Consider the following 9,488-nt stretch of genomic DNA (forward strand, 5'->3'; position numbering starts at 1 on the left):
TAAATTAAATAAAATTAGTTTGATCTAAAATTTTGGTTATATTACTAATAAGAATATCTTTATTTTTTTCAATTTAATTGATATTTTAAGTTATATTTTAATTTTTTGAATTTATATTTATTTTGATTTTTATGTCTTATCTAAACTATATCACATGTTTATATATTATTATATTTACTTAGTTTATTTTTTCATACTATATGTTGTATGAGAATCTTCAAATTTCTTGAATTTGTTGTATTAATTTAGGGATAATTTATTTTGTATAATAAAATTGTTCTTAGTCGGTACAATAAAGTAGATTATATAGTTGAATATATAATTTAGGGATTATAAATTTAATGTTTAGGATATGGATATAGGATTATAGTTTACAATTCTTTTAGAGTAATCCAATCGTACAAATATTTATAGTTTGATTATTCTTGTAGATTCTTTATGACTTTTACTTAATGAATTAATTGATTATCGAAAAAATTGTAGTTTACCAGGCAACATGTTATGTTATGTAATTTGTCTTAAAAAATCATGATATATCTTTTAAATTCATGTATTCAAGAAATATAATAAATAATTTTTAATTTATTTTTGAAATTTGAAATTTATATGCCAATCTCAATTAAAGAATAATCTCAGTATAATAATATTTTTTATCTGTCCCAACGGTATTACACTATAGATATTTTACTTCTATCTTATTAATTTAAAAAAATTATAATGAGAGTGCGAGTAAAACATATTATATCAATTGAAATCATAATAAAAATAAAAATTACATACATTAGTTATGTGTATTTAAAACATTCCTACTTTTAAAATTAATTTCACCTGATTTTTATAATCTTATCTCCTCACAATTTAAGCGAATAAGTTTTTAGTTTTCAAAAAGCCAACGACTTCAAAAAAAAAATCCATTCTTTCCTTTTTCAATTTGCCTAAATAGGCTGAATGTTAAAAACCCAAATCACTGGCCCCGCAAATCAGTAGTTCTAAACCCTAAAGCTTATTCTTATTTGACAACCCTGCCCCCCACTCTCAAATAGTTACAAATCTCTCCACCTATGTCTGTCCTCTACGTCTCTCTTCAATTAAGTTGGTATAATCACTCATTCTATGTGCCCCCTCTCTCTCTCTCTCTATATATATATATATATATATATATATATATATGTCTCCCTCTATCTCTCTTCTCCCAACTACAAGAAAATAAGGTTAAATACAAATGATTTAAATTCGACCCGGGTTAAATTCGACCGCAGGCGGCCGAATTCTTTCGACACGGCTAAATTGGCCCGGCCTCGGTCGAATTCAAATGGTCGTATATAAATGGTCGTATTTACAATCAATTTTTAACTGAAAACGGTTGAAATTAAAACAGTCGAAATTAAACCAGTCGAATTTAGCCCCAAAATTCGACCAAAATTTTTTCCAGTCGAATTTAGCCCCAATAAAAAAATGGAGGGAATTTTCCTGCAAAGTAATTTATTTGACACTCCTAGATTCAACCGATTTCGGTCAAATTTTATATTTAAAAATGGAGGGAAATTTAACCATACTTTTAAAATTTTCAAAAAAAAGTAAGGGAAATTTCCCGCCCTTTTCGAAGTTATATTTAAACGGAATTCGATTGTATTTAGGATTTTTCAGAATTTAATTTTTAATAAAAAAATTATTTAAATGTTAGTGAATATTTTGAAATTATGTATATGGGAGAGAATAAAAATTATCCAAATAAAAAAAATTAGTTCTTGAAAAAATAAATTATTCGTTATAAGAATTTTAAAATTTTTGTATTTGTTTAAAAAATAAAATTAATGTTATTTAATTGTACTGGTCTAACTAATGTTTGGCTTTTAAAGTGGAAAACCAAATAAAATTATTTTGATCTGAAACTTTGGTTATATCACTAATATATATATATATATATATATATATTGGCATCCATATGGTTGGATCGATGAAATATATATATATATATATATATATATATATATATATAACACCAATTCGGGACTAAATACTAATTAGTTGTATTGGTCAAACTAATGTCTCACTATTAAAATGGAAAATTAAATAAAATTATTTTGACCTGAAACTTTAATTATATCACTAATGTATATATTTATTGACATCCTTGTGGTTCGATCCCTGAAAAATATTTTTAAAAAAATCAAAACACCAATTCAGGATTAAACACTAGTTAGTTATACTAGTCAAATTGATGTTTGACTGTTAAAATTGCAAACCAAATAAAATTCTTTTGATATAAATTTTAGTTACATAACTAATATATATCTATTCACATCCATATGGTTGGATCGATGAAAAATATATTGAAAAATATCTAAACACGAATTGAGGACTAAACACTAGTTAGTTGTACTAGTCAAACATCAGTTTGACTGTTAAAATGGATAACCAAATAAAATTATTTTGATTTGAAAATTTGGTTATATCACTAATATATATTTATATATATATATATATATATATATATATATATATCTATTAACATCCATACGGTTGGATCGATGAAAAATATATTTGAAAAAATCGAATACCAATTCAGGGTTAAACACTAGTTAGTTGTAGTAGTCAAATTTTGATCTGAAACCCTGTTTATATCAATAATATATATATATCTATTGACATCAAAACCGTTGGATCGATGAATTTTTTTAAAAACTAAAATTTGAAATAACAATTCAGGACTAAACACTAGTTAGTTGTACTAGTCAAACTGATGTTTGGTTGTTAAAATGGCAAACCAAATAAAATTATTTTGATCTGAAACTCTGGTTATATCACTAATATATATCTATTGACATCCATATGGTTGGTTCGATTAAAAATCAAAACACCAATTGAGGACTAAACACTAGTTAGTAGTACTAGTCAAACTGATGTTTGACCGTTAAAATAGAAAACCAAATAAAAATATTTTTATTTGAAACTCTTGTCATATCACTTATATATATATATATTGACATCCATATGGTTGGATCAATGAAAAATATTTTTGAAAAAATCGAAACACCAATTCAGGACTGAACACTACTTAGTTGTAATAGTCAAACTGATATTTGCCTGTGAAAGTGGCAAACCAAATAAAATTATTTTGATCTGAAACTCTGGTTATATCACTAATATATATATCTATTGACATCCATATGGTTGGATCGATGAAAAATATTTTAAAAATAATCAAAACACTAATTCAGGACTAAACACTAATAGTTGTACTAGTCAAACTAATGTTTGACTGTAAAAATAGCAAATCAAATAAAATTATTTTGATTTGAAACTCTGGTTAAATCACTAATATATATATCTACTGACATCCATATGGTTGGATCGATGAAAAATATTTTTGAAAAAATAGAAACTCCAATTCAGGACTAAACAATAGTTTGTTGTACTAGTTAAACTGATGTTTGACTCTTAAAATGGTAAATATCACTAATATATATATATATATATATATTGACATCAATACGGTTTGATCGATGAAAAATATATTTTAAAAAAATCAAAACACCAATTCAAGACTAAACATTACTTAGTTGTACTAGTCAAACTGCTGTTTGACTATTAAAATGGCAAACCAAATAAAATTATTTTGATCTAAAAGTTTGATTATATCACTAATATATATCTATTGACATCCATACAGTTGGATCGATTAAAAATATTTTTAAAAAAATCGAAACACCAATTCAGGAAAAAACACTAGTTAGTTGTACTAGTCAAACCGATGTTTGCCTGTTAAAATGACAAACCAAATAAAATTATTTTGATATGAAACTCTGGTTATATCACTAATATATATATCTATTGACATCCATATGGTTGGTTCGATGATTTTTTTTTGAAAAAATCAAAACACCAATTAAGGACTAATCACTAGTTAGTTGTACTAGTCAAACTGATGTTTGACCGTTAAAATGGAAAACCAAATAAAAAATTTTGACTTGAAACTCTTGTTATATCACACACACACATATACATATATATATATATATATTGACATCCATACTATTGGATCGATGAAAAATATTTTTGAAAAAATCGAAACACCAATTCAGGTGTAAACACTAGTTAGTTGTACTAGTCAAACTGTTAACATGGTAAACCAAATAAAATTATTTTGATATGAAACTTTGGTTATATCACTAATATATATATATATATTGACATCCATATGGTTGGATCGATAAGAAATATTTATAAAAAAATCAAAACAACCTTTCAGGACTGAACATTAATTAGCTAAATTGGTCAAACTGATGTCTGACTATTAGAATGGCGAATTAAAATATATATGTGAGTAGAGAATTTTGATTTTTCTTGTATTTGATAATTTTTCAAAATTTAAATATTTTTTTAAGATTAGGATATGAATTAGGATTAGGTTAGACTTTATAATTTATTAAATTTTTTATATATTTTTGGATAATACAACTATACGGTTATTTATTTTTAAATGATTCAATCATTATTTATATTCATATTGATATTTTATAATAAAATATAAACCCCTTTTTATATATTATTAAGCTTTCAACAAGTCCTTTAACAAAGGCCCAGCCCAATGAGAAACCCTAGAAATTTAGCATCTTCATCTAAAGCATTGTAAACACAATTCTAAGGCCATCTCTCAAGCGCCTCTCTTCACTCACATCTACAAAACCCTCTCTCCAGTTCTCAATCGCCCGAACCCAAAACAGAACTAAAAAATGGCACTCAAATCTCCAAACCATGTTTCACTACCTCTCAATCACAACATCAACAACCTTAGGCGTCTCATTTAGGTGCGATTACTCCTTTTGCTAACTCACAACTTACTACTCAAATGGCATCTGTTGCTCCTCTCCCTTTCTCTCTCGCCGATTGCGATATTCAGGTCTAACCCCCCTGCTTTTCATTTCTACCCATTCACTTCAAATTTGTGTTTTTAGTAGCCTAATTAGAAGTAAATGAGCCTATTTGGAAGGAATACCATCAATATCTACTGGTTAGCAGTTTCAGCTCCATATGAAGGTCACGATCGGATAAAATATAAGACTAAACAATTCAAATGAACCATCTCTGGCGATTAATCAACAATTCAAAGTGCTTGGGGAAATGCACCCGGTGCCGTAAGGGATTTGCCTTTTCTATTGATTCCTACGGATTGGATCTGTTTCTGGGATTTTTTCCCGCAGTTTTGCTGTTTTTTGGTCTACAATATGGCGTGTTTGTTCTTGTAAAAGGGGAAGGGAAGATTGAGATTTGGTTAGTTTAGCAGGTGGTTTCTACATGGCAGGTGCTTTTCTGTTTCCTGGAGCTTTATTTGCTGGAGTTTGTTGATTATAAGTCTTGGATTTCTTGGTGTTTATTTCGAGTCCTTTCTTGGTTGCTTTTAGAATTAGGCTTGGTTTAATTGTATAGTTTGTGTGGTTTTATTTTTAATCTCCTTTCTTTTATTTTTCTCTTAAAGATTTTTTTCTGAGAGATTGTTTTGAGAGGAGAACTCTTTGTATATTATTCTTTCTTGATAAAAAATGAGCATGTTTGGCTCTTCTTCCTAGAGCTTGAGAGAGACGCCTGAGGCTGCTGCTGCTGTTTTTGTTGCAGCGTGGTGTTAAATATATTGTAGAATCCAAATACTGAAGTTTGTTGTTGTTGCAGAAACAACAAAAATGACTGAGTTTGTTGTTGTTGTTGTTGATAAAAGGGAGGTATTAAATGAGGATGAAGAGGGAGGTCTGAAAGCTGGCATGGAGGTCGTGGGTGTAGCAAACGGGTTTAGATTGGAGGTTGCGGGTAATGTGGATGGGGTAAGATTAGAGGTCTAGGGAGTGGCGAATAGTAACAACAGCCTGGCTGGAAAAAAAATATGGTTTTAGTATATTGTAATAGAAATTATCGAATTTTTTAAGCCATTAAATCTGTTTGTTGACATTGTCTTTTTATACATTTGTGTTGTATCTATTGCCAATAAAATTGTGTAGAATTGTCGTTGTTGAAATGATACGTTTTAAGATGCTCTAGTTTGGTTAGGTTGAAATTATAAAAGGAAATTGAGCATTGTTTTTTTTAAATCTGGTGTTAGTTCAAATTGATCGAATTCAGTTGAATTTACGTTGCAACCAAAAATAGTTTAAATTAATTTTCGATTGTATACAGTTGAATTTAATATTTTGGCGGTATTTTTTAATTTTTTCGAAAAATTTAATTATTTGGGCGGGATTTTTAAATTTTTTCAAAATATTAAAAATATTTGGGCGGGATTTATAAATTTTAGGTGAAAAACTAAATTCGATTTCCCTCTGTAGAATTTGTTCCGTTGAATATAAGCGTTCGCAAATATCCGGTCATAATTAGCTGGTCGAATTTGATTAAATACGACCGAAATCTTAAATTCGACTCCCTTTATTATAACAGATTCAAAATCGGTTGAATTTAGTTAAATTCTACCACACACGGTTGAATTAAGCTAAATTTGACCGATTTTTTTCGGTCGAATTTAGCCTTCTTTCTTGTAGTGCCCCGAGATAAACCATGGTCCCCGAGGAAACCCCTTTTTTCGAATAGTGTGTGTATTGGTGTATGTATGGGGCCAAATGTAGCATCATCAATAATGCAAATTTTCATCAGCTCTGGTAGCGCACTCAACATGTTTGATGAAATGTCTAACTGACAAAAAGATAGTTTTAGTGTATTATAGTAGTAATCATTCGATTGTTTAAGTCATTGGATCTGGTTGTGTTGATATTACCCTTTTTTCATTTGTGTTTTATACATATTTGTTGGTAATATTTTGGATGATATTGAATTCAATTTTATGGTTATTGAAATGATAGTTTCCAGAGGTCAAAAGTAAAAGCCTATGAATTTTAAATACAAAGCTTTTACTGGTTTGTTTGTTTATGTGAATTGTTATTGTCATTGTCATTTTTTCATTTTAATGGTGATTTTTGTTTTTTCTGGAAATGTGAAAAATGCTGCAAACATATGAATATCAAACATATGCATTCTTTGTCAACTTCCTCGTCTTCTCTTGTTACTGAGAGCCATAGCTGATTTCTTTTAAGAAAAAATCCCAAATGTTGATGTCAAGTAACCATGCCACTGAACATAATCAAGTGATTCTTATCCTTATGTTTTACAATTTAATAAAAAATCATTATTGTGAAGTCCCTTTTATTCTCCTGTGACAGAGCTAATTTACTAATAGAGTTTGAAAAAATTGATGCGAAGCAGGCAACAGAAAACATTCATGAACAAATCTTATCTATGATGAAAATCTAACATGTGAGCTAAGAAAAGAGACACAAATTATAGCTAAATTAACCATCTGACAGGAAAGCTAAGCAAAAAGACAAATCAGTGACCGGATTCTGGAAATTTTTCGGTTTCCAATGAGATTTTTTTTAATATTTTTTTAATTAATTCAACCGAAGTTGGTCAAATTTAAAATTGTATATTTGACCATATGCGGTCGAATTTAACTTTTTGACAGGACTTTTAAATTTTCCAGAAAATATAATTTTTTGTGCGGGATTTTCAAATTTCAATTGAAAATTTAAATTCGACCTCCTTTGGTCGAATTTCCCCGATCGAATTAAGCGGTAGTATTTATCTAGTCATAATTAATCGGCCGAATTTAGTTTAATACGACCGAACTTCTAAATTCGACTCCCTTTATTACAACCGATTCAAAATCTGTCGAAATTAAGTAAATTCGATCGCGCGCGATCGAATTAAGCGAAATTAGACCGATTTTTTGTGGTCGAATTTAGCCCTTTTTCTTGTAGTGAAATTTGCATACATGAATATCAATTTTCGAACCAAACTATTAAATAACAGTCTCAATGCTCCAAGCCATACCACTACATAGGAGTCTCGTCTCTAACGCTAACAACTACAACATAACATCCAAGCTATCATTGGATAGAAAAAAACTAATCTTTGACTATCAATAAAAACTGGTTCAGGCAGTTGACAACTTGATATAGGCTATGCGATCAGCTCGCACTTGTGGCTTCTTTTACCCAGGAAACACCATCTTTGTTCCAGGAATGTATTTCATAAAGTCAACATTAGCGATGAAAAAACTATAATTTAACTTATATAAAAAGGAAAACCTGCAAACACAACCTGCAAACACAACACAATGAAAAATCAAGAAAGAAATATTTTGTAACCTCCCTCTATTTTTACTAATTCTTTAGTAAGGCGAATGAAAGGGATAAATTTATAGTATGGCAGTTAATATAGATACTGATTTTTATTTTTTCCACGGCCTCATGTATAAAGTTTAATATAGTTCAAAACAAATAACCATGGTCGAAGAATTTTCAAAGAAAATCCTGACAATCCACTTGTCAAGATATATACCATTAAAAAGTCTGCCGGAGAAAAAAGACTTTAATAATATATTAACTGATTTCCATATAATTAAAATATATAATTCAAATTTCTTTAGATACTTCAAAATATAAGAATTAAATTACTTCTACAAGACAATGTTATATAGATTAATAGAGAACACAGAATAAGCTGTGCTGGAGAAGTGAATCATTGACTAATAGTGAAAACTGGAAATTAAAATCAAGGCAACAAAGACTTTTAAACAATAGCAGGAAAGTAATTTAAGTTATAAAAGTTGTATCTAAAATTTACTTATCGATACAAATCCTTCTACCTTTGTCATTCCTATCATTGTAAATGGAACTACGTATTTACACCCATTAAGTATTACACTTGGAAGATAGCCTGTTACTGTAGATTGTAATCCTGATATGAGACAAACATAACAAAGACATATATATATGCACCAAAACCCATATAACAACATTGATAAAATATATACTAAATACAAAAATTATATCGTGTCAAAGTTTACCCTACAGGCTACGAGTCAGTTCATGTGTAAAATCTGATATAAAGTGTTAGATATATTTCAGATGTCATGTATAATATGATTTGTGTTTAGTTTTCATAAATTAACAATAGGACAAATCAAGACTCATCGAAATCAGGACTTAATGGAAGTCGGAACTTAAGGTCATATCAGAACTTAAGTGCATGAAGACTTTCATTTAAAGAATGAAGTTCATTTATAGGAGAGAAGATCGAGACTAAAACAAAAGATGATATGCATGGAAAGAGTTAGAAGACTGGAAGACTTGTAGAAGATATCTGATTGATATATTTTAGGAGACAGAATTGTATTCCATATCAAGTAGAAGTTATCTTGTAACTGTGTACTATATAAACACAGATTTAAGGTTTACACTATATGTGTTATCATTATCGAGAAGATTAGACATTGTAACCTAACAGCTCTTAGTGATATTTGTTCATCACTGAGAGAGAACACAGTTCTTATTGTAACAGAGTTTATTTAATATACTAGATCTTTGTTATATACTTGTGTTAAATCGATTTGATTGTATAAACACTGTATTCAACCCCCTTCTACAGTGTTGTGTGACCTAACA

At 28.8% G+C, this 9,488-nt stretch overlaps 1 long non-coding RNA gene across 1 annotated transcript in view; it reads left to right on the plus strand.

Annotated features, from left to right (window-relative positions):
• Positions 1-5,941, plus strand: part of LOC141724772 (uncharacterized) — a 111,008-nt gene extending 105,067 nt beyond the window's left edge. Inside the window, exon 2 of the long non-coding RNA XR_012576896.1 lies at positions 5,253-5,941. This is a non-coding gene — a long non-coding RNA (uncharacterized LOC141724772). The remainder of the gene's footprint in view (positions 1-5,252) is intronic.
• The last annotated feature ends 3,547 nt before the right edge of the window (positions 5,942-9,488 follow it).

The sequence above is a fragment of the Apium graveolens genome, chromosome 5 (assembly GCF_009905375.1).
Source record: "Apium graveolens cultivar Ventura chromosome 5, ASM990537v1, whole genome shotgun sequence".
Classification (NCBI taxonomy): Eukaryota; Viridiplantae; Streptophyta; class Magnoliopsida; order Apiales; family Apiaceae; genus Apium; species Apium graveolens.